At 38.3% G+C, this 26894-nt stretch overlaps 1 protein-coding gene across 2 annotated transcripts in view; it reads left to right on the forward strand.

The window, feature by feature from the left end:
* The window catches only part of SGCD (sarcoglycan delta), a 910009-nt gene that overhangs the window by 707046 nt on the left and 176069 nt on the right, over positions 1–26894 (forward strand). The gene's annotated exons all lie outside the window — the stretch shown is intronic.

The raw sequence follows: 26894 nt of genomic DNA on the forward strand, positions 1-26894 counted from the left end.
GTCATTAAGCCCATTCACGTTCAGAGTTACTATTGACAGATATGAGTTTAGTGTCACCATGATATCTATTCAGTCCTTGTTTTTGTTCCACTGAACTTCACCATGATATCTATTCAGTCCTTGTTTTTGTTCCACTGAACTTCTTCTTAAAGGGGAATTTTAAGAGTCCCCCTTAAAATTTCTTGCAGAGCTGGTTTGGAGGTCACATATTCTTTCAGTTCCTGCCTGTCTTGGAAGCTCTTTATCTCTCCTTCCATTTTGAATGAGAGCCTTGCTGGATAAAGTATTCTCGGTTGCATGTTCTTCTCATTTAGGACCCTGAATATATCCTGCCAACCCTTTCTGGCTGCCAGGTCTCTGTGGCGAGGTCTGCTGTTACCATAATACTGCTCCCCGTAAAAGTCAGGGATTTCTTGTCTCTTGCTGCTTTAAGGATCTTCTCTTTATCTTTGGAATTTGCAAGCTTAACTATTAAATGTTGAGGTGTTGAACAGTTTTTATTGATTTTAGGGGGGATCTCTCTATTTCCTGGATCTGAATGCCTGTTTCCCTTCCCAGATTAGGAAAGTTTTCAGCTATGATTTCTTCTAATACATATTCTGGCCCTCTGGCCCTTTCAGTGCCCTTGGGAACCCCAATTAAACATAGGTTTTTCTTCCTCAGTCTGTCGTTTATTTCCCTTAATCTATCTTCATGGTCTTTTAATTGTTTGTCTCTTTTTTCCTCAGTTTCCCTCTTTGCCATCAACTTGTCTTCTATGTCACTCGCTTGTTCTTCCACCTCGTTAACCCTCGTTGTTAGGACTTCTAGTTTGGATTGCATCTCATTCAATTGATTTTTAATTTCTGCCTGATTGGATCTAAATTCTGCAGTCATGAAGCCTCTTGAGTCCTTTATGCTTTTTTCTAGAGCCACCAGTAGCTGTATAATAGTGCTTCTGAATTGGCTTTCTGACATTGAATTGTAATCCAGATTTTGTAACTGTGGGAGAGAGTACTGTTTCTGATTCTTTCTTTTGAGGTGAGGTTTTCCTTCTAGTCATTTTTCTCAGTGCAGAGTGGCCGAAAACAAGTTGTATTGGGAAAAGGAGAAAAAGAGAGGAGAAATAGAAGGAAAGAAAAGAGAAAAAGAAAAAAGGAAGAAAAAAAGAGAAAAAAGAGAAAGAAAAAGAAAGAAAGGGAAAAAAGGGGTGGGGGAAGCAAACACATCAAAACCAAACAAACAAAAAAAACAACCCACACATGGGGGAGTATCTTCTGTTTCTGAATACTTTAAGTCCCTTGACTTCCCCTGGAACTTGTCCGTCTAGCTGGTCTTCTGGGGGAGGGGCCTGTTGTGCTGATTTTCAGGTGTTAGCACTTGGGGGGGCTGCTCTGCCCCCTGCCTGGTGCAGGGCTCAGTGGGGGTTGTTTACCCTGTGAGGCCCCAGGAAGAACAACCGCAGTGGCGGCGGCCAGCTCTAGAGCCCTGGAGTCAGCTACTGCAGTAACTACAGAGCTCTCCCTCTGCAGGGCCTGGAGGCTCCGGGATGGGGCCGCTTATCTGCTCAGCTCGGGGCAGGAGTGTCCTTGCTGTCCTGGGCCCTCGGGGCCTCTCCCTGTCCCGGGTGGAGGCCAGATCCTGGGCTGTGTCCTGGTGCCCTGTGCTCCCGCGCCTGTGCTGTTGGATTCTGCTCCTGGCCACGCAGCCCCCTTTCCACGGAGCGTGGCCCGAGCCCCTCCGAGCTGCTTCCGGGTCCCGCCGTGCTCGCTGCAGCCCTTAGGTAGTTCGGCGCACTCTCCCCGGGGGCGCAGGTGTCTGTTAGTGTCCCAGGGAGCCCGAGGGCATCCCCGCCCTCCTGGGTCCTGCTCTAACTCCCTGCGAGCCCCTTTCCACCTGGGAAGATTGGTGCAGCTCCTGCTCCTCCGGGACGGAGCTCTCCTGTCCTGGGGACACTGTCCCCAGCCTTAGCCCGGCTCCTCGCAGGGCCCCTCCCCCTTGGAGGCCTTTTGTTTATTTATTTCTTTTTCCCTGTCTTCCTACCTTGATAGAAGCGCGAACTCTTCTCACTGTAGCATTCCAGCTGTTCTCTCTTTAAATCTCAGGCGAATTCATAGATTTTCAGGATAATTTGAAGGTTATCTAGGTAATTTGGTGGGGACAGGGACAGGTGATTTGGGGACCCTACTCCCGCCATCTTGCCCCTCCTCCCACCATACAACATTCTTATAATATCATTGACTATATTACGTATGCTGTGTCTTTTATTCCTCTGACTTATTCATTCCATAACTAGAAGCCTGTATCTCACACTCCCCTCTACCCATTTTTGCCAACTCACCTCCCCTCTGTTCTCTGTATTTCTAGGTCTGATTTTTTTTTTGTTAGTTTATTTTTTTTTCAGATTCCACATGTGAATGAAATCATATGGTATTTGTCTTTCTTATCTGACATCATAATACTCTCTTAAGTCCATCTGTGTTGTTGAAAATGGCACTATCTCATTCTTTTTATGGCTATGTAATAGTCCTGTGTGTGAGTGTGTGTGTGTGTGTCTGTGTGTGTGTATATACCGCATCCTCCTATTCTGTATTAAACTTATTTAATTCATTATTTCAGAGTGATAATATCCTTTAACTGGTGTTGGCCCCTTTTTTGTAGAGGGCCAAATAGCAAATATTTTATACTTTTATTTTTTATAACTCTCTAAAAATATAAAAAATGTTCTTATCTTGAGGGCCACCAAAAAAATAGGCTGTAGCCTATAGTTTGCCAAACCTTCTAGCCTATATTAGTGATACTTCTATAAATATGTAGATGATCAGCTAAATTGCATGTGGTATAAGGGAGCATATTTGGGTAGAATAGTTGATGTGTTACATAAAATGCCCTGAGATAAGTTTCCTTGGCATAAAATTAGAGTCCTATAAAATAATTGAAAAAAAAAATAAAAATGTTAAAGTTTTTAAAAATGGAAAAATAATTTTAAAAAGGAATTGAGAAATGTGTTTAGAAGACTTGAAAGTAGATACAGGATTACATCTCTTAGGCCAATATGCAGGAATTGAACTTTTTGCAAATATTCAGCCAGTGTATCTGAAAATCAGTGGTCATCTGACCCCAACTCAAAAATACACTTGATTGAAAGCTTAAAAAGTAATGATAATATCAGAAAACTTATTTGGGGCTACCTTGGTGCCTCAGTGGGTTAAGCATCTGTCTTCAGCTCAGGTCATGATCTCAGAGTCCTGGGATGGAGCCCTGCATTGGCTCAACAGGAAGTCTGCTTATCCCTCATCTTCCACCCTTCCCCACACTCATGTGTGCACTTCCTCACTCTCTCTAGCTTTTTCTCAAATTTTTTAAAAAGCATAATCTAATCTTGAAAAATCAGTGAATTAAATTCAATGCTTTCACATCATGATTTAAGGAAAATAAAGTTTCAGAATTCACTGTTTTTCATTGTTCTTAAGAAAGCATTTTCCTTCCAAAAATAGTGAATAAAGCTCTTTAATTTAAATGTTTCTGACAACAAAATAAATATCTCCTCACTGAAGAAAAAAAAAAGAGATACAGATATGCATATACAGCAAAATCCACCTGTATGTCCCATGAGTTCTGAAATAGTGCCCATATCCATATCCTCTTCTCCATCACACGCCACCTGTAGGCTCCAGCCAGCACCTTCTCTCATCTGCACCATCGTGACAGCCTCCTTCCTCTCTGCTAACTTCCTCTCTTAGCCTCACAATCCACAAGTCAAAGCCAAAGTAGACTTTTTGAAATATCAGGTCTCTCTACCCTTTACCAAGGATTCTCTGTTAACTTCCCATTGGACTGGAAATAAAATCCTAACTCCTCACAAAGACCTGTAAAACTCTCTCCTAAATGTTTTTCATCAAGAGCTCCTTGTGGTCATCCTGTTCTCAGTTTAAATGTTGCCATTCTAGAAAGACCTTCCTCATTTAGCACAACAACCATATATAAAATATCACCCTGGTTCCCCCCATCCCTTGTAACTGTCATCATTTGACATTCTTGTTTGCTCAAGAATATAGATTGGCAGAGCAGAAGATTGTGCAGATTTTCTCATCCTGTATTCCTGAGCCCTACTGTGGTATCTAGCACATAATATGTGCTCAGTAGATGCTTGTGAAATTAAAAAATAAATCATTAAAAATAAAGTGTCACCTACATCTGCTTTGCAGGGGTAAGCATGGTTAACAGTTCAGTTAGCCATTTCCCATAAACATATTTTTATAAATAAAACCATATTTAGCATACTCTTCAGTACTTGTTTTCCTCCAAAGAAGATGTAAACAGTAAATTTTCTGTATCTAAATAATATTTAAAAGTTTAAGACCTTTTGTGAGGCATAATTGACATAGAATAGATCATACCTATTTAAAATGTGTACTATGATACATTTCTGCATATGTATTTTATACATGAAATCCTCACCACAATCAAGATAATGAGTATATGTGTCACCCCTGAGAGTTTCTCCCATGCTGCTTATTAGTCACTCCCACCCTGTTCCCAACCAACTTTCTGTCCTGTACTTTCTGCCCTGCACATTACTTTGCATTTCTTAGAACTTTACATAAATGGAATCGTATAATTTGCATATGTGAATAGTTTTAAAAATACATTGTCTAAATTGCTTCATCAAGATCTCGTAACCATTTATTTAATATCCAACCGAAGAATTTTGCCTGTAATTGGGCCATCTTGGCTTGGCTGGGGAGAGATAGCAGAAGTGGCTCAGATCTTGACTATTTCCCTTTTAGATGCCATCAGAGCACTGAGAAGGAACTAGAAAATAGCACTCTAGGCATGGCAGCCAGGGTAGAATTTGTTTCTTTGGATTTTCACAAAAAGTAAAAACAGATACGCTGGATCAAAAAGGCAGAAGCTGGTAACTTAGTCCCTAGGGCTCCCCTACCCTCAAGCGCAGAGTAATTGCCTGCTGAACAGAACCGGGTTCTGATAGCACAGAAGGTGGAGAAGGATGGTTGAGCAGGTGACCAGTAGAATTTGCCATACTGACTGACTCATAACCTCAACACGGTGCTCACATGACCCTCACGTGTAGCATTTTCCCCCTCCCATCTGGCAATGTCAGCTTATTGGTTTTTTTTCTGATGCACCTGACCATAGACCACCCCTGGGCGACTCCTCTCAGAAGAAACATCTGCAGTATCATTTCCCCATAGGTCACAGCTGCCTTTATTTCTTCATCCCATTGAAGAGATATCAGTGCCCATTTGAATAAGATTACTCAGCCCCTCTCAGTGAGGATAACTAATGAAGCAGTAGTTCATTCTTCTTCTGTGTTTCATTGATCTGAGCGGAATTGGGGTTGGTTAAGCAACCCACACAGTGTTCAATACTGTATCGGATTTCATTACTGAAGGTTGCAATCCTGTAGAGTCACTACAAATGATTAGTATGATAGCACTCACTCTGGAAGATATATTAATGAGAAAATGTTCATTGCTACAAAAACTTCCATGTGGGAATTGAGTGCAAGTCCCAGGATGTGCTAGCTTTAGCCACATGGATGCATAGATTCTATAAGTATCGTGCAGCTCAGAAAATAGATTGAAAAGGACACGCACTAAATTAACTACTCTTCCATGACATCTAAAGACCAGCCTGTCTCTAGAAATACTACTTGAATGCATTAGCACAGAATATTGTAAAGTTAGGAGATATAATGCCAAAAAAACTCTGTGTCTAAATCCACATTTCTGAGTGCGAGGTATCTTTTTTAGTTCCCAAATACAACTACAAAATTTTGGCAAGAGCTTTTAGTAGATAGGTTGAATGAATGAATATGAAAGGAGACTTTTAGCCACAAAGTCTCATTTTGAATAAAAGTGGTCCATCCCTACTTTGGAGAGACTGTTTACCTTACTTTCCATGATGCTGCAAGTAGATGGTGCTTTTATATGATTTAATGTGAAGTGATATTGGAAGGGAAACTAACATTTCTTGGGCAGCTACTATGGGTATGTTGTGCCAGGCCTATAGCAGTAGGAACATTGTGTGGTGAGTTTATTTCTATACTCACTTCAAACTATACTTCTGGTGAGTATGGTGGTTCTAGCCCATTGCTATATGGAATTTAGAAGTTTACAAAAGGAGGGATAGAAAAATAAGTTGGAGGGGGATAAAGATATGAACTTACTTTAAAAGAGTAAAGTAGAAAATTATCATATAAGACTTGAGATTTATAAGTCTTTTAAATGTCCCTATCCTATAAAAAAAACTCTCAAATTTTAAGATGGTCTCACTTACTAAGACCTGTGTTATAATTACAGTATTTGAAATGGGGCTTTAAAAGTTGCCTGCACCAAGAGACAGTATCCCACCATGGTTAAACCCATGTGCTGTATTGTTGAGTTCAGATGGCAACAAGTGCTACCAGTTGACAGATGAGTGATCCTTGAGAAGTTTATTAATTTGGCAAGTCTTGCTTCCTTGCCTGTAAAATTGATATTAATACCTACATTGTGGTGGTTATAAGTAAGATAATATTTATAAAGTTCTTAATACAGAACTTGACATGAAGTGAGTATTCCTAAAATGGTGGTAACTCCTGCTCTCATTCCCTTCCGACAAGGACAATGACAGTTATGATAACCATGACAGTGACAGAAATTTTCACCATCAGCAGCATCATGATGTGGCCCACATCTCACCTGATGTTTGAACTTGCTCTGAACCAAATGGTCTTTCTCTTCTTCTTGAACGTCATCTTAATGTCAAACTCAGTGCCCTCCAAGGAAACCCATTTCATAATAAATAGCTTTTAGCTTTAAATATTTCTTTCACTGAATTACAGTCTTCCAGTGTTCAACTCACTTTTTCCTCATCCTTCTGCTTAAAATGTTTTATTACTGGCACAGTCTTTCTTTTTATTTTTTTTCCAATTTTTCTGAAAAAAAAAAGTTTTATAGTACATGTCAAGCACATTAAAAATGTTTATACACTTTGATCTGGGAATGATATTTCCACTCATTTTCAATCTACAAAGAACCAAACATAATAAAATATTTCAATAATAAAATATACACAGCCGCCAGTGCTATACAAAAACAAGGCTAAGGGTTGGTTCATATGAAAGTCTGAATGCCACATATAAAATGGGGTTTGGAAGTTTCCAAGTAATGAAAGTTGAGAAACTCCTGCATTCTCCTTGAAAGTCAGAGCAGGACATCCTCACTGTACATTTTTACATTTTGATATGTAATCTCTTGTTTTAGGGAAGGATAAGTTTCTTAAATTCCATTTTGATTTTAGTGTGATGTGAATCAAGTTTTATTCCACCAGTCTGAATTATCAAGGCACATGTAGGCCAAAAGTTGAAAGCCCCTAAGAAGTCAGTTAGACCAATCACCTCACTTAACAGATAGAGTCCCAAAGCTCAGAAAGGAGGTAAGATGTACCTAAGTTCTACCAAGTAAATGTCAGAATGAAAATCCAGAATTGCAGTCTTCTTCCATCCCAACGCATTGTATGGTAAATGATTTTTCTCATGACATTGTTTGGAACAATAAACTGAGTTGTGCATAGCCATTTGCCTCTCTTGCGGAATTATTTCCTGGAAGGTATGTTAAGTTCCAGAGAAAATTCAAAAGCACTGAAAAAAAAAAAAAAGGAAATTAGAAACAACAGTGGATAATACAACAAGAACAAGCTTCACTTATGTCTGATCTAGTCATTGAGCTGATAGTGTCTACTTCAGAAATTTATTGTGAGGGCTAAATGTGGTAACTTCAGTGACCCACTTTATAACCTGAGCTCTTGGAATGAAAACTTACAACAGAAGTTGCAAACTGAATGCATCCCATAGATACAATCTACTTGCATAATACAGTATTTTTTTCTTTTAATATGAATTTTTTAAATATTGAAATAGCTGAACATTTCACATTTTAAAAAATCTACATTTTATGAATCTCATAAAAAATTAAAACGCAAACAAAAAAAGAAAGTCTGGAGAGTGGTTTGATATTTCTAAAGGCTGGATCTGAATAGAAGATACCTCCTTTAGATGGGCATTTGTTCTCTGGTTGGCCACAGTCTCCACCAGGCATTATCGTCTCATACACAAACTGCTTAAGTCACTTATGTGATGGGTCCCTGAAACCTTTCAGAGCACAGCCCCTTGTTTATCAAATTGAGAATGTGTGTATCTTGTCATGCAAGAGTTCAGAAATTAGGTTGGCTTCTTAAGATTCATAGTCACTGAAATTAAAAAAGGGATTCATAGTCACTCATAACTCACTGTTCCTTACTTTGTGTTTTGTTTCTTTCTTATTTGCCCCAATTTCTCCTAATGGTATGATTCCTGTGGGTTTGAAATTGTATGCAAGCTCGGCAGTGTGGGTTAGCAGGGTCAGAGTTTCTGGAGGCTGAAGCTCTGGCCCACTCCAGCCATGCCCCTCCCTTCCTGAGTCTCCTAGAACATGCCTTCTTTTCGTCTTGCTTCCTAACCACTACAGAGCATGACTGAGGAGGAGGCAGATTGAGAAAAGAACATTGAAAATTTGGATTCAGCATTCTCGGCATGAGACAAAAAAAAAAAAAAGTAATGTGGGATGGCAGACAAGTACGAGCTTTGTCTGAAGAGGCTCCATTGACAATTTAGTGGCAATGAGAGGAGCCATGTCTCTGGTTAGTTTAGAAACCAAATGAAGGCTGCGGTGGCTTCTCCTCAGTAAGCAAAACAGCTTCAACTCCCAGCTGAACATATTGCACATAAAACAGTATGTTCCATGCTGCTTGCATGGAACATGAGCATCTTGCTGTCTTTAATTAAGAAGTTAACTGGACCATGAAGTATTGCCCAAGTAAATAAAAGTGATTTGTACTAAGTCAGAGGGGTGCATACGGCATCTTTGCATTTCTTTGTTCACACATAAATTATGGAGATTATTAAAAAATGGAAGGGTCATCTATAAGCCCATCTGCACTGTGGAGCTCATTGCCATTCCCGAAATGTATCTATCTTTTTGCATATTGTAATTTATTGTGGACAAGAGTATGAAGCAGCTGCTTACTCATTTTTTTAAGCAAACAATCTTGAATAGATCAAGGCTTCATACTATGGTTGGTTGGTTTGTTTATCCTGGGAAACAGAGATAGTTGTTCAGAGGCTTTTGGTTGCTGTAGAATTAAAATGGGCTGATAGGGTTTTTGTTCTTCCTTTAATTTGGGAGAAACTGACTGTGTGTACTTTTCTTAAATAAGGGTCATGCTGGAAATTATAAGAGTTTACTGAGGGCTGTGGTCAGATCTCACTTAGAACTGTAACAGCCAAAAAAAAAATTATATATAAAAAAAAGAACTGTAACAGCCAGTTTTGGTAGTAGTAGTTCCAAATGCCACATGAGGCTGGGGACGGATGTCTGGCTGTATGATTTGAGGGCCTTTGGTCAGGGAGGCTGCCCCAAATTCTTCTATATTGCCTTTGATGATGCCCACAGATCCACGATTCAGATCTTATTTACCCGAAGACTCAGAACTGTGTATTAATACCAAGCCCCTACTGCAAATACTCCTCCTCTTGTGCACATACATACTTCCACAAGGATTTGAGGTAGCTTATGAGAACTATTTATAATAATACAGTAACAACTGATATAATGGATTACGATCAGGAAAAATATAAATTACAGTAAAAAGCAGAGCTAGGGACAGTGTAATAAAACACAGGAGACGGGCTCTTGCTAAGGCTGGAGTTGATTATGAAGTTTCCAAAGAGAGAAACCTTTACATAAGATCTATGTTTACCCTCCAGAGATTATACAATGTCCTGGATGGGCAGGAGAGTTAAAGCTGGCAGTTCAGTATTCCAGAAAGTACACTGGATTCAAAGTTAAGGAATCTGAATTTTCTTCTTATTGTCCTACATCAGCCATGAACACTTATCAAGTCATTCCTCTTCTCCCTCAATTTCTTCATCTCTGAACTAAAAAATGGAATATGATCAATGGTTTTCTACAACTTTTCTTTAAATCATGGAATCCTTTTGAAGCCAAATTTAACGGAGACACCAAAATTCAGAGAAGATGGAAGCTCAGCTGCTGTGCCTGAGCCAGGCCTGAGCTCTGCAGCCTGTTGCCTTGCCTGCCCAGTCTTCCTGTCAACAGCCACAGGTTGCCTAGGCCCTGGCAGGGTTCAATACACCACAGTCTGAGAACTACCAGGTTAGATGAAAACCTAACCTTGCTGTGTCTAGGTCTTTGCTCAGATGGCACTTTCACATGAACACCTTCCTTGACCACTCCATCAAAAATATATCCCTTACCTAGCAGTTTCATTTTCCTTCATTATATTATCATACAAATTACATAGGTATATTTATTTTCATCTATCTAGTATATGTACTCTACTATATAATTTTATATTTATGTATTTACCAATTTGCTTCCCCTATTACTATATAATCTCCATGATGGCAGGGACATAGAAAGGTAGTTACTAAGTGATGTTTAAGAGCAGGTTCTAAAGCACCAACTTCCTAGAATAATGTCCTGACTCTTGAGCAAATCCCTTGACTTTTTCTGTGCCTCACTTCCTCATTTGTAAAATGGGCATAATAATAGCACTATCTCAAGCCTATTACAGAATCAGAAGAGTTCATTTATTTTACATAATTACATAAAATTTACTGCTTATAGAATAGTGCCTTGAGTGTAGAGCACTATATGAAATTTCAATACAGTAAGTCATTATTTGCCTTGTTTACCACTGCATGCCTGTTCTAGAGTAGTGCATGTCACATGGAAGTAAAGCAAATTGTGTGTGTGTATGTGTGTGTGTTTAAATAAATGAATGAATGTTCTCTTAGGGTACTTCTGGCTCAAAGATTCTATAAAAGCTTCTCATCTCGGGTAGAGAGACAAAGACAAGTTCTCTTTTATACAGCTTCCAGATTGATTATCTGTACCAGCCACCCACCACAAATTCTATTATGTTGAAGAGGACATGAATAGCTATGTGGCATGACGCCATGGGGAAGTGGAACAGACTAAGTGGAAGAAATAAAAGTGGTATTAAAGGTACTAAAAGCCCATCTTTCCCTACTTTGCAGTTTGGTCCTGCTATAAGTCTTGATTCCTGCCATCTACAGGCTGATGAAAGCTCCCAAGAGTGGAGCTCTGTATTACAGAAAGGAAAGTTTAAGAGAATAAAATTAGCACTGCCAGCCCTTCACATCCTTGAGCTCCTCTTCATCATCACTATGGCATATCAGCATTGTCTAACTCCCGGTTTCAGGAACATTCCAGCTGCTTATAATGACTGTTTGGTGCAAGACTGCTTCTTGCTTATCTCCTAAATAACATTTAAGAGGGAAAAGTGCCCACCAGAGTCTACTGTGCTTTGGTTTATGTTCCTTTAATGGTAGGAAGAGCCCTACTTCAGTTAGGTGGCATCTCACAGCCAATGATACCTGCTGAGGATTTGGGGAGTATAATGGAGAGAGAAGGCAACTTAAAGGATGAAGGATGTTTTAATACATTCTTAAAAGTTGTATTGTTCTTCACTCCAAAAGGGCTGGCAAAAATATCACCTTAAAAAAATTGCTTCAGTCAAAACACACTCATCTCCTGGCAACTTCTGTCATACCAGGAGTTTATATTGCTGTGGGTGTGTTGCACTGTTAGTCTTAATTTTTAAGAATTTTTTCATTTGTAAAATCAGTGATAATTTTTTAGGACATGTGATTTCAGAGGCTGAAAAATATATATGTCTTTGCCATATGAAATTATAAGCAAATAGTTACTCTTACTTTGATTTTGTGATCCCCATCAGCAGCTGAGTGTAGCCTGTGATGCAGTGCTCTGTAAATTATCACCAGTGATGTTTTAAATGGCAGTTGCCTAAATTATGAGTGTGGGACTTTCCACTTCCATGAATGATTCTGTTTTTATCAGCAGAGATTCTGCCTCTAGGCAAATACCAAAAGGCCCTCGAAGTAAATGAGGCTTTTAAGACTAATAAATATTTTGCAGATGAACTTGTTGCATTTTGGAGAGAGATGAAGAAGAGGTAGACTGATAAAACCCACTGTGTGGAAAGAATGAGGCAAGCAGGCTACTCTGTTTCTCCCCTGGCTATGTGCAGTGAAGGTAGATTTTTCTCCCTAGTAAGCCACAGCTTTCATTTTGTAACATCAAGAGTCATGGAAACAAAAAGTGACATCTCTCTACAGTAATAGATAAGTACAGATGGTCTGATAATTGCAGTTTTCCAATTTCAAACTGTGTAGATTGGTTTTAGCACTTGGTTAAGGCTCCGGCAGTTATGTTAAGAAATATGAGAGGAGTGATATGGGAAGATGAATTTTCCTTAAGTAGCACCCCATTAACAGATGAGAAATGCATGAGTATTCATTCCATTGGATGGATATAGAGTTTCCATGTTTGTTTCTCACATTAGTTGTTAACTAAGTTTTTCATTTCTTAGCATTCTCAATAATTTTTGACTAGTCTTACCATGTGAGTTTCCTGAAAGGTGGAAATCACCCTGTGCTTTTGAGTGCTGCCACAAAGAGTTCACTGAATCACCAAATGTTTCTTGCATCCTATCTTAGCAGCACTCTGGTTGGGGAGGTACAGGAAGAAGTTTAATGAAAAGAAAACCAAATCTGATGCCATTACAACAGAGTTAATATAAAAAGATGGCCAGAACCAGCAGAGTTGTGGTCTATGCAAGACAATTACCCACTCTCCTTGGGTGAAGGTAGGGGGAACTGTTTCTATCAGGGTTCCTACCACCACCACTGCCCATAGGACTCATGATCATGGGGGATCCAGCAATGTTGATTATCTGGTAAGGTTACATGGTTTTGATTTTTAAAGTTGGCTCATATGGCAACTGTTGAGCCATAGGAGTTGGCTCATATGCCTGTTTAAATCACTCCTGAAAGGTCCTTATATCACCACAGAGTATAATAGTCTCTATGGCTTTGTGTGCACAATCTTATACAGTAAACTAAAGTATGAGAAAACCACTGGGGCTAGGCTGGTTGGAGGAATGAAAGAATCCACGATTGCCTGCACTGTTCTGTCGAAGTAGGAACAAATTGCTACCAGGAGACGGGGTGTGATTAGAAAATTTTAAAGTATTGCTGAGTGTCCACAGGGTTTTGCTGTGTTCTTTTAATATTGAATATATGTAACTCTAATACATGTTGAAAGATTTGCTGTTCTGGAGATTAAATGAACTAATAGGTGCAAAATCACCTAGCAGAGATCCTTGCCCATGGTAATTGCTCATAAATGAGTGTTGAATTTGAATATAAATAATGTGAGATTAGGCCCTCATGTTGTAAAAGCTAATGGCTGCAGTTCTCACGTAACATTTTCTCATTATTCCTTATAGTAACCTTAGAAGAAACCTATCATTTTGATCTTCTCTTTAGAGAGGAGCAAATACAAGGGTCAAGGGAGAACACATCCCTCACGTTCCAACCCATGTTATCATGAACACCTGTATTCTCAACTCGGATGCATATTACCTTAGGATAGTAAATAGTACTTAGTTGTTGGCCTATGCTTTATAACTGACCTGCTTTCCCTGCAACCCTTAAAAACATGCAGAACCCTTGCCAGTTCCATGAAAAGGAGAGCATCTTATTTCCTTTTGCTGTCAATTGCTTTCTCTGGCTATTCCTTAAACCCCTTCAGATGGCCTCTGTTCTATAGGTCTGCATCATACAATGGCCTTCCTTTGGATGTCATTGTTTTTTCTCCCATTCAAATCACCAGTCTCCCTCTATACCATTACTTTTCTCTGGCCATGTCTTCTGTTAGAATGGTATTACTTTATCTATTTAAAAATAAGCAAGGATCCATGTGTAGATTAGGTCTGACTCTGGGAAAATGCCCATTAAGGTCCAAATATATTACGTTCTATAGCTATGATTTTGTCTAAAACCTTAGACTATGAGTTACTGGTTTCTCATTCTGAGCCCATCAAAATGAAACAAATAGAAAGTTCTAAAGATCTATAGAAATTCCAACCAAAGATCTGGACTCTCTTAACTCTGGTTCCTTATCTGAAACTCCAGAGCACAGAAAATATGAGTGACTATTGTATCAATTCTTCCAGTTCTTCAAACAGCCGGTAGCATCCTAGATTCATAGGAGAGAAGTTAATTTATTATATATAATGGATGTCTTAGGGCATTGGAACTTAATTGCCTCTGGGAACCCCTTTGGAGAAAGGATTATGTCATCTTCATCCTAAATTCAACTTCTCTTACAAATTCTTCAAATATAATAAGTACAAGATCACACTACCATTCTTATTCCTTGAGCTGTGTCTTCTTATCAACCCAAACTTTTTTCTGTGTTCTTAGCCTCACACTGGCTTACCCTGGCCCATCCTCTACTCATTTCTGAATCTGCTCTTGGCCTCTCTCACTTCTAAATCATCCTTCTTTTATGGCCTTGCCCTAAGCTGCTTCGTTAGCTCGCTTCTGCTTCTCCAACTTTGATGTACACATCCGCCCTTGACTGCGGTGGGGTGAGTTCTCTTTATTTGATTCTGTAGCCTTCAGCCATCCTGGATTATCATCCTCCCTGGTCTCCTCTAGTCCCAATGTGGAAATGCTCTCTCTGGATGTCTCTGTCCCATCAGAAAATGGAAACAGGGTGATGGTGAAGGTAATATAGCATAGTAGCAAACTACCTATAATTTAAAGTCAGACTAAAACTGGATTTGAAGCTTAGCTCTGCTACTCACTACTTTGTAACTTAGGCCTTATTACCTAATGTCTCAAACCTCAGTTTCTCTCTCCATGATATGGAGTAACTGTATGGAGTATTATACAGTTGTCTTAAAAATTAAATGAGAATACAGACAGGGTTCTTAGAGTGGTACTTGACACTTAGCCCCTCTCAATAGGCACTATTATAATTAAAAGCTTCAGGGTAGAAGAAAACCTGGAGACAAGTGTTGAAGGATTGGTAGTGTAGGCACCATTGAAAATATACATAAGGTTCCTTAGATTCCTCTCCATTTATTAATTCTGCTTACATTGGTCAGATGACTGGTTTTGAATCCTACCAAAAATTGCACCCTCTGAGCTGAAGCAAATAGAAAGAGAAATCTCTCTTTCCCAGAAGCCAAAAGCCATTTCCCAAGAGGTGTCTGTCCAACCAATACATGCAAATGCTTCTGTGATGGTTTCATCAGAGGTTGTTCAGAATATTACACACCAATATTAGCCTTAAAGAATGATACTGGGGCTGTTGCCTCCTGGTTCACGGGGTGTACCCACAAGGAAAAATAGAAACAAAAGCAAAGGTAGGTAGCCCCCACTTGGCACAGTTGATTGACTTTAATAGGTCCTGATTATGCTGCTCATATTCCATGAAATTAAAAAGCTTACAAATGTTATGAGCCATTACCCTTCCATTTAAGGGAGCTTATGACATGTTAGCAACATTTAATGAAATTCTTTTCAAAATGCCATCGGCAGACTCACTAAGACACTAAGATTCCATGTTGAAATTCAACTTGAAGAATTGTTTGAGAAAGTTTGTTCTCTGCCTACCTGTCTTTGTAATGTATGGAATCCACCTTAGTTTCTCATAAGTCAGAGGATGATTTGTGAGTATCAAGAAGTGTTTCTGCTTTGGCCGTAAGAGTGTTTCCCAGCTTAAGAGGAGATTACAAACACTGCCTGGTTTGTGTTTGTGCTTAGGATGTTCAGAAGAGCCTGCGTTTTCACATGCTTACAGATTTCAAAACTTAGGTCCTTTCTATTCAATTCTATTTGTTGAATATCTGAAATATTTTAGCAAATATTCAAAATGTTGTTGCTGGCCCCGTCTTCAGTGAGCTCTTAAAATATAATTTGGGAAATAAGACATTGTTCAAGAAGACAATTAAAGCATAGGAAATGAGATGATTAAATCCTAGATTATAAATCCTGATGATTTATACAAAAAATGTTCAAAAAATAAAAAATATTACAGTCAGTCGAGTGGGGATTTTTATAGATTATAAGAAAGATGAGTAGTGAGACACAAGTTATTTAGGAAAAATTAATTCTGGTAAATCTTACATTTTAACTTCTAGGATGGGGCTGTTTCATAGTAATATCCATCATTTTGTCCATTTGATTCTAAGGGATTACTAGCCATATGTGTTTACTCTGTATTTTCATTAAATCCTCTTGGCAGTCTTTAAAGGTACATCATTTGATCTTCATTTCATAGGTGAGAGCTAGAGCGCAAAATAATTAGGTAATTCCTTCCAGCTCTACTATGTCGAGCAGTCAGAAGTCAAATCCAGACATGAACTATCCCAAAGCCTGTTTTCTATCTCAATTTTAATCTGCTTTAGAGTACAGATTATATCAAGGCAGTGCCCATCCTATCCCACTGCCTTTTGAACTCCTTGCAGGCAGGAGTGCTGTTGTAGGATTTATTCACCATTGTATTCATTTGTCTACCACAGACTTGGTACCCAACAAATATTTGTTTAACACATATGTAACTGATATGTTAAATAAGCACAACTCAGCATTAAAATGCAACTTAATAGTTTGCACTATTCTTTGTAACGTAAGTTAAGGATGCTCTTTTCCTCTATCCCTCTCATGAAAACTTGGGCAATTCCTAGTGGATTTTCTACCCACTTAAAAATTATAAGCATCATGGTAGTATTTAAAGAGACAAATACAGACTCAGTTTGGAAATTTTAAATATCTAAGATACTGATAAACGTTTTAAACCTCTTTCAGAATTTAGTGTTTGGGTTTTTTTCCCCCCTTGATAGTCTTTATTGGTGGCTTCCTACTTGAAGGAGGAGGAGGGCAGCTCTTTTTAGCTGTCTCCGCTCTCACCTTTTGATTTGCTAGCTGTTGGCTATAGTTTTAGAACTTACTTAGGGTAGTTAGTGGTGGTAGAGGCTGGGACAGTTGTTACTTGTCTGGGTGACTTTATGCCATCTAGGACCAGTAGGTGATTTAGCTGACTTCTTTCCTCATGGGGCATCTTCTGGATTGTTTTAAGCTTCTCAGTTCTGGAAGCACAGTACATCTCTCACAACTCCTATGAACAGAAAGAGGCAAAGCATTCCATCCCTGGAGAGGGTGCTTCACTGACTCCCTTCCATTCTGAACAGAAACCTCTTGTCTTCCAAGAAGTCCCTTTGGAGAGGGCTTCTGATATCACCAAGCACAGCAATCTCTATCCCACTTGAGCCATGTCTTATTTCTGAAAAATAATCTACACCCTTTCCCTGACAGATTCTAAGAGCAGCTCTCTTCTACTTCCACTACTCTCCATATTCCCCTGGTCATAGGAAACACATAGCAAGATCTCAGATCCAATTCATTCAAACCTCGTTTCAATGGACTTGAGGTTAGAAAGTAGCAGCCCCCTCCAAAAATTTCCATTTGCAAATGCCGTCTCTTCCACTTCCTTGATGTTTGCTTCTTCTTGAAATCAGCGAGTGTGTTCGTGGATATTTCCTCCATAAATTTGGTTTATTTTGATCTGATCTCTTATTTTGGAATTTCATATCAATTACATCTTGATGCCTGGTTGAATATTTATATTTTTACTGAAGTATAATTGACATGTAGCATTAGTTTCAAGCATACACCATATTGATTTGACATTTGTGTACATTGCAAAGTAATCACCACAGTAAATCTGGGTATCATTGGTGACCATGCAAAGTCACAACTTATTTTCTTGTGATGAGACTTTTTATGATTTATACTCTTAGCAACTTTCAAATATACAATACAATACTAGTGACTGTGGTCACCATGCACTATATTACATCTCTATGACTTATTTATAACTGTAAGTTTATACCTCTTGATCCCCTTCACTTATCCCCCAACGATCTTCATCTCTGGTAACCACCAATTTATCACTGTATCTATGATTTCTCTTCTGTTTATTTGTTTTATTTTCTAAATTCCACATATAAGTGAATCATGGTATTTGTCTTTCTCTGTCTGACTTATTTTACTTAGCATGATGTCTTCAAGGTTCATCCATGTTGTGATAAATGTAAGACTTTGTTCTTCTTTATGGTTGAGTAGTTTTCCACTATAAATACATATCTCATCTTCTTTATCTGTGCATCCATCAGTGGGCACTTAGGTTACTTCCCTATCTTGGCTAGCATAAATAATGCTGCAGTGAACACAGGGGTGCATATATCTTTTTGTATTAGTGTCTCTGTCTTTTTTTTGATAAATACTCGAAAGTAAAATTAGTAGATCATATGATATTTATTTTCTTTTTACCTAACTTTTATTTTTATTTAAATTTAGTTAATTAACATATAGTATATCATTAGTCTCCGAAGTAGAGGTTAGTGAGTCATCAGTTGTATATAACACCCAGTGCTCATCATACCACGTGCCCTCTCCCTAATGCCCATCACCGAGTTACGCCATTCCCTCACCCGCTTCCACTTCAGCAACCCTCACTTTGTTTCCTATGATTAAGAATCTCTTATGGTTTGTCTCCCTCTCTGATTTTGTATTTTGTTTTTCCCTCCTTTCCCCTAGGCTCATCTGTTTTGCTTCTTAAAGTCCACATCTAAGTGAAATCAGATAATGTATTTCTTCTTATTATTTTTTGAGGCACCGTCTCCATAGTGGCTCTGCTGATTTACATTTCTACCAACAGTGCATGAGGGCTCCCTCTTCTTTACATTGTCACCAACACTTGTTATTTCTTAATGATAATAGCCATTCTGGCAGGTATAAGGTGATATTTCATTGTGGTTTTGACTTGCATTTCCTTGATGACTAGTGATGTTCAGCACCTTTTCATGGACCTATTGGCCCTCTGTGTGTCTTCTTTGGAAAAATTTTCATTCACATGATCTGTCCATTTTTAATCAGATTTTTTTTATTGCTGAGTTGCATGAGTTCTTCATATATTTTGAACATTAATCCTTTATCAGAAACATGATTTGAAAATATCTTCTGTTCAGTAGATTGCCTTTTCATTGTATTGATGGTTTCCTTCTCTGTGAAGAAGCTTTTTAGTTTGATGTAGCCTCACTTGTTTATTTTGCCTCTGTTGCCCTTCCACAAAAATCATTACCAAGACCAATATCAGGGAGCTTACTGCTTATATTTCCTTCTAGGTTTCATGTCTTTCATTGAAGTCTTTAATGCATTTTAAGTTCATTTTGTGTATGGTATGAGATACCAGTCCAATTTCATTCTTTTACGTATAGCTGTCTAGTTTTCCCAACACCATTTACTGAAGACACTGTCCTTTCCATTTTATATTCTTGATTCCTTTGTTCCTAATAAATTAATTGACTATATATTCGTGGGTTTATTTTTGGGCTCTCTCTTCTGTTCCATTGATATATGTTTTTATGCCAATCCCATAGTGATTTTATGACTATAGCTTTGTATTATAGTTTGAAATCAGGGGGCATGATGCCTCCAGATTTGTTCATCATTTTCCACTTTGCTTTGGCTATTCAGGACCTTTTGTGGCTCCATGCAGATTTTAAGATTGTTTGTTTAATTTTGTGAAAAAAGCCACTGGAATTTTGATAGGGATTGGAATCTGCTGATTCCTTTGGGTTAATATGATCTTTTTAATAATATTCTTTTGATTAATGATCATGGAATATTTTTCCATTTATCTGTGCCTTTACTTACTATCATTAATGTCATATAGTTTTTGATATATGGGACTTCCATCTCCTTGGTTAAATTTATCCCTAGGCATTTTATTTCTTTTCTTATAATAGTAAATGAAATTGGTTTCTTAATTTCTCTAAGGGTTCATTGCTTGTGTATAAAGGCACCAAAAGTTTTGTATATTGATTTTTACCCTACAGCTTTACCATATTTGTTTAGTAGTTCTTTTAGTTTTTCAGTGGAGTCTTTAGGGTTTCATATATCAAAGCATGTCATCCTCAAATAGTGGCATTTTTACTTCCTTTTAAATTTGGATACCTTTTTTTGGTCTTTTTCCTGGCTAATTAATAGATATGGCTAGGACTTCCAATACTATATTGAATAAAAGTGGCATGGGTATGCATCCTTGTCTCATTCCTGAGCTAAAAGTTTTCAGCTATTTGCCACTGAGTATGATATTAGCTGTGGGCCTGTCATATATGGCCTTTATTATGTTAAGGTATATACTGTTTACATCTGCTTTTTTGGGAGTTTTTAGAATGGATGTTGAATTCTGTCAAATTTTTTCTGCTTTTATTAAGAAAATTATGTAGCTTTTATCCTTCATTATATTATCATAGTGTATCACGTTGTTTGGTTGTGGATGTTGAACTACCTTTGCATCACTGGAATAAATCACATTTGTGAAAGATCCCTTTAATTGTTGAATTGTCTTTTTGAATTTGGTTTGATGATATTTTGTTGAAAATTTTTGCAACTATGTCCATCATGAATACTGGCCTATAATTTTTTTCTAGGAAACTTGTCTGGTTTTGGTATCAGGGTAATACTGGCCACAGATGATGACTCTGGAAGAATTTTCTCCTCTTCAGTTTTTTAGAAGAGTTTGAGAAAGATAGGTATTAAATATCCTTTGGGTATTTAGTAGAATTCACCAGTGATGTGAAGCCATCTGGTTCTGAACTTTTGTTTGTTGGGAAATTCAATCTCTATACTACTAATTGGTCTACTCAGATTTTTCATTTTTTATAAAACCTTATTTTTAGTATCTTCCTAAAAATTTTCTTTGACTGACTTTCAGGGTAAAATGAGTAGGAGTGCTGCCTTAACTTGTTCTATTTTATGCTGCAAATAGGTTATTGACAACATGATGGAAGGAAGAAAATGTTTATGCCCATTTGGGATGCCCAAATGAGTAGAAAGTGAAACAGTAAAGTCAGTGGCCAGAAGAGAGGCATTTCTGCTTTCATGCCTTTCCTTGCCATTACCCTGCTCTAGGCCTGGAGAAGTATGCTGACCTTTCTTCTTGTAAGATCTAACTTAAAGGAGATATTATGTGTTTTTCCTTGCTATTGAGTTTCTGTGGGCCTGCTTTGGTATGCTTCCAGAGGAATCTTGGTTAATAAATTTTCCTTGGCTTTTCAGATCTCCAGGGTCTTTAGAATAATACATTTGACATAATTGTCCTTGAATAAGGTAAGTTAAGTGATTGGCTTAAGGTGATTCCACTGGATGTTAGAGTGATGTCATTTAGAGCAATTCACTTTATTTATTTATTTATTTATTTTTTTAAGGAAGAAAGCAAGCTTGTGTGCCTGCTCTCTCTCTCTCTCTCAAATAAATAAGTCTTTTTTAAAAAGAAGGGTTTGGCACCTGGGTGGCTAATTTGGTTAAGCATCTAGCTCTTGATTTTGGTTCACATGAGTTTGGGATTGTGGGATACAGGCCCATGTCAGGCTTCCTGCACAGTGGGGAATTGGTTTGGGATTCTCTTTCTCCCTCTCTCTCTGCCCCTCGCCCTGCTCACACTTGCACACAAATGTGTGCTCTCTTTCTTTCTCTACCCCCCCCCCCCCGCCAATAAATAAATAAATAATCAATCTTTTTCAACAAGGGAAGAAAATAAGTATTTGAAGAGCAGATGAGAAAAATTGCAATGGAAAGTTGGTATTTCAAATAGAACTGACCAGCATTTGGTATTGAATATGCCCTTCTTTTGTGTTTGTTGCCTTCTTTTTAATACCTTACTTCACTAACTCCAATATCTTGGAATATTCAAGGATGAGGGTCCAGAATGACTTTTACTTCATGTACCTAGAGACTTCCCTTTCATGAGTGACAGGCAATATCCCCTGTGAGTTTCCTATCATTTCAATCTCTCATCTCTATTCTCAGAGCTCTGTGATTGCCCTGTTCTCAGTTTCTTATATAAAACAGGCACTTAGCAAGTGTTTGCGGACTTAATTTGAATCAAGTTTGCAAACTTCATGTGAATTAAGCCACCTTCATTTCTTCTTGCCCTGCATCACCTCTTATGTAACACTTTTAAAAAATGTTTCTGAGCTGCTTCTGTTTGTTTAGCATTGTGTTAAACATTTGGATAAGTTTTATGGCCCAGAGCAGGTGCTCCATAAATTATTATTGAATACATGAATAGAGAAAAAGAGAAAGGGAGGGCAGTAATGGAGGAAGGAGAGGAAGGAAGGAAGGAATTGGAAGACAGACATGCCCTCTATTGTAATGTCTTGCCTAGCCCAATTTTTCAAGGTCTGTACTATCCTTTTATCTTTTTCAATTTTTCTGCTCCATTCTTAATTCTTTTCTAAGTAATTCCTAATTGGAATTTAATTCTAATCAAGCTGTAAGTAACAGCTAATAATTTCACATATTAAACTCAGTTGGTGTGTATATTATGACAAAGGACTGTAGGCGACTCAAAAATCAAAATAATAATTTTTGGCCCTTAAATAGAGCCTTTGGGGAGACCCCGATGAAGACTTCCACACCGTCCTTCAAAAATTGTAGTAAAAAGACACCACTTACTCTACCCATATTTGTGTCTGACCTTTTTGTGTTGAGTGGTGCTTCTGAGAGCTGTAGGAAAAAAGAGAAACGTGTCTGCCAGACTTGGCACACTTGGGCCTGTCTCTTTTTATGAGTTCCTGATCTGACACATTTCAAAAGATTGATTCCATTTGAAGGGCAACAAGGTATATTGGAAAAACCAGAGTCTTTGGGACCACATAGGTCTCAGATAAATTGCTGAACCTGTCAAAGCTTCATTTTCCTCAATTATAAAATGTGAATATGAGCTCATGGAGTCAAGAATCATATAAGCGCCATGCAGAACATTAAGTGAATAATATATTTTCTATTTTACATATACAGCATCCTTTTAAAATATGACTAACAAGTTCTGAGAGGTTTCTAATTTGGCCAAAGCTTTATAAACATCTAGAATTTTGACCCTAGACTCCCGGCTCCCAAGTTCATATCCCTGACCATGATGTCATATTGTTTCATTATTCCACACTTGGTATGGCTACAAATGAGGAAGAACTTATGTGTGTTTGTAAAGCAGTTAGCACAGTCTCTAGCAGATGCTCAGCACTCAGGTGATAGGAAACTAGTATAATTCTTATTTATTTTATTTATGATTTATCCCTCTATTTAATAGCAAATTATTTAAGGGTAAGAATTCTAAAATTTTCTTTGAGGGAAGTAATTGTTACACTAAATGTTTTTTTGTTTTGCTTTGTTTCTTCCTCTATACCTATGTTTGTGGCAGTACTGTGGATATCTTCCAAGAGAGGTCTTCCCTTTTGTATGTATACCCTTAGCCAAGCCCTGTTATGTAATTTTACTCTTTTTACATTTTCTTAATCTCTTTGCCTAACGTGGGGCTCCTACTCACAACCACGTGATATGGCTCCTACTCACAACCATGTGATATGGCTCCTACTCACAACCATGTGATACGAGATTAAGAGTTGCATATTCTACCAACTAAACCAGCCAGGAGTCCCCAAGCCACATCACTTAAGTTGACGTTTAACTCCTACTTCTTCTCCCTGAATATTTACTTAATAATCCTAGACCTTAAATGCTTCTGTGCCTTGGTGGACTTTAAACTCATGATCAGTTTAAAAAGCGTTGATGCTTACTTTGCGTAATAGTTTGCTGCTTGGTCTTATCAGATACGAAAGTGCTGGTCAAATCCTGATGGACCACATTCTCCATCATAGAAACAGTCATGCAGAAGTGTGTATTTACCCATTTGCCTTGTCACCAGCATGCTGACCATACACAGTTTTGATGGCAGTCAGTTCACATTTTCCACAAGGATGTCTTGAGCACCCCCTAGGTGCTGGGTGGGAGACTATAAGCTCAGGAATACATTTTTCCAAAGATCAATATTTTCTTGTTTCCAGAGTTACCAGTCTAGTCAGGGAGGTAAACAACAAAAAACAAGTATCGATTATTTTTTAAGAGCTGTGAAGAAGACAGAGTATAAGGAGATGGTGACAGATGACAGAGGAGGGTCTAATTGATATGATGTTGTCATAGAGAATATTTCTGAGACCCAAAGAAGTTAACCATGGTAAGAATAAGGAGGAGGATCTTTCAAACTGAAGAAATATGAATACAAGGTTCTAAGGCAATAAGCTTGATATTCTCAAGGAGCCCAAATAAGGCTAATGTGGTTGGAAAGGAAAGAGTTGTACAAACTAAGTACAATTTGTTAATTATGACAACTATGAGCTAAACTGTGTAGGTAATGTTGATAGGCTGGGGCTTTATCCTAAATGAGCTAGGGAGTCAGAGGAGAATTTTTTAAGATTTTTGTTTTCAGAGAGAGAGAGAATCTTAAGTGGGCTCCATGCCCAGTGTAGAACTGGATGTAGGACTTGATCTCATGACCCTGAGATCATGACCCAAGCCAAAATCAAGAATCTCACACTTAACTGACTATGCCACCCAGGTGCCCCTCGGGGGAGGATTTTAAGATGAGAAAGGACCTATGTTGTTTTTTTGTGACTGATATGTAAAAAAATGGACCACAGGGAGATTGGGGAGACCTGCTCTGTGGTTCAAGAGAGAAAGATGATGGCAACTGTGAACTGGGTTGGTAGCAGAGAAGATAGGGAGTAGAGAGATATGGGAAGTATTTTGGAGGTACAGTTGACTAGAGTTGCTGAGACAACCACTGAGAGTATAGGGAAAAGAGATAAGAGAGGAATCAGTTGTGATTCTTGGATTTCTGTTGGAACTTTTTTTTTTTAAGTGTGTTGGTCTTGCAGAGATCATAAATTCAATCCTTAGCATGGATAGAGGGCAGTGGAGGAAGGCACTATAAGAAGGAAGGGGAAATGAAATCTCCCACTTATGGCATCCCTAAAGTGTGTCAGGAACTCTGCTAACGTTGCATATGCTATTTAATCTTCTTTATAGCAACCGTACAAAGTAAAAATCATGACACTTTACATACAAGAAAATGAAGCCTTGGAAAAGTTAAATAACTCACCAAAGGTCACAGACTTGGCAAATGAGGAAACCAGAAATTGAAACCAGATCTTTCTGTTCCTAAAGTCACATTTCTTTCTATAATAGCATGCTGTTTCTGAGGACTGAGATAGTGCTATATAGCTCCATATTTTATTCCTTGAAAAGTGACTAGCATTATGCTAGGCATCTGTTGAATATTCATTATATACTGGTTAAGTGATAGATTTTAATCATCAGTGCAAACATTTGCCTTTATTGAAATGCCAAAGGTTTCAAAGGCTGGTGAACATAAAAAGTACAGTATATTTCAAGATAAGTTGATCACAAGAGTAGAGAAAATATTAATGGCAAAGTTAGGGAGGAAATCAGGTTTATTTGCATGCCTACTGTGTGCAGGCACTCCCTCTCCTCCTCAGCATACCTACAGCCAAATTGGTGATGTAAAACATATATTTTTCCCGATCCCCACAGAGTATTTAAAACTTTAAACACAAGCCATACTAATAGAAGTTCCAGGATTGAGTGCCAAATAGTTGATGTTGGAAAAGATGAGGGAAAGGGAGAGAATTCACTGTATACTAGACTGGTCAGAGGATTCCATTCTGTGTTTGGAAAGATCTGTTCTGTATCTGTTTATTTATAACACATTCTGGGTCACACTACTCTGGGTCTCGGCCATCTACAGTTTTAGCAGCTTTACCTTGGGCAAGTGACTATATGTAACTTATATGGAAAAGAGAATACCTTTATAGACTAAAAGTTATTAAAACTTTGGGGAGGTGTTAACAAATTATAAGACAACAAGTTCACTTTGGAGGGATTTGTGTGTGTGGGTGTGCATGCGCGCGCGTGCGTGCACATACATACAGGCATATGTAAATGTCTGTGTGTGTGTGTTTTGGGAAGCAGAGGATGTTCATTTTTAATGCCTTTTGGCAAGATACACCATCCCCAGATGGACATACCCCCACCACCTTGTTTTGTCCTAACCCAACCATTTCTCCTATTTACAATAACTGGCTTGCCTTTCAAGATATTTTAGTTTCCAGTGGATATATTAAACATAAGAACCTCTGAATTTTACATCCAAATGCCAGAATTTATCAGAATGATTTATCTGCATTATATGAGTGCAACCTGACTTTCTGGAACCAGCTTGTATAAATGTGACCAGCTTTCTGGAAAAGATTAAGTTAAACACTCTTTCATATACTGTCAGGTAATGTGCATTACACGTATTAATTCATGTACTGTTTCTAGAAACCCAGCGGAAGTAGGCACTGTTATTATCCCTCTATTACAGGTAGAAAACTGTAAGGTGAGCCTCAGAGAGATGGAGTAACTTGTCTTGAAGCTAATAAGCTACACAACTAGCACTCCCACTTGGTCTGAATTTAGAGCAAACCTTAACCTCTACTCTATGCTATCTCCTTAATAATAACTGACCTCATGACCTCTACTTGGCTACCTGAAAGCACTGACTCAAAAGAAAGAATTGTCCAGGGCATCACAGCAAATCAGGGCAACAACAGAGCAAGAATTCCAAAATAGGAGATCTAGGTACTAGTCCTCCGTCTTTGGAAAATAGAATCTGTGGACCATGTGACTAGGTATATGAATTCAGGAAAATAGAAGCAGGTATCCAAGATATAGACCAAAGCCTGAAGTCCAGATGAAGGCAAGCCCAGGTCACAGATACAGAAATCAAATGAGATTCTAATTCCAAGATACATCTCTAGATAGAAATAGCTGCTTTTATATCAGCAAGAACCCTCACTGGTTACATGTAGACTAGGACTTCTCAACCTCAGCACAATTTATGTTTTGAATCAGAAAATCCTTCCCTGTAAAGGAGCTGTCCAGCACAGTGTAAGATCACTAACCTTTACCCAATACATGTACGTAGCAACACACATATACATCAGTCATGACAATCGGGTGCCCCCACCGACAAGCATGATGT

Source organism: Vulpes lagopus, chromosome 3 (genome assembly GCF_018345385.1).
Source record: "Vulpes lagopus strain Blue_001 chromosome 3, ASM1834538v1, whole genome shotgun sequence".
Taxonomy (NCBI): domain Eukaryota; kingdom Metazoa; phylum Chordata; class Mammalia; order Carnivora; family Canidae; genus Vulpes; species Vulpes lagopus.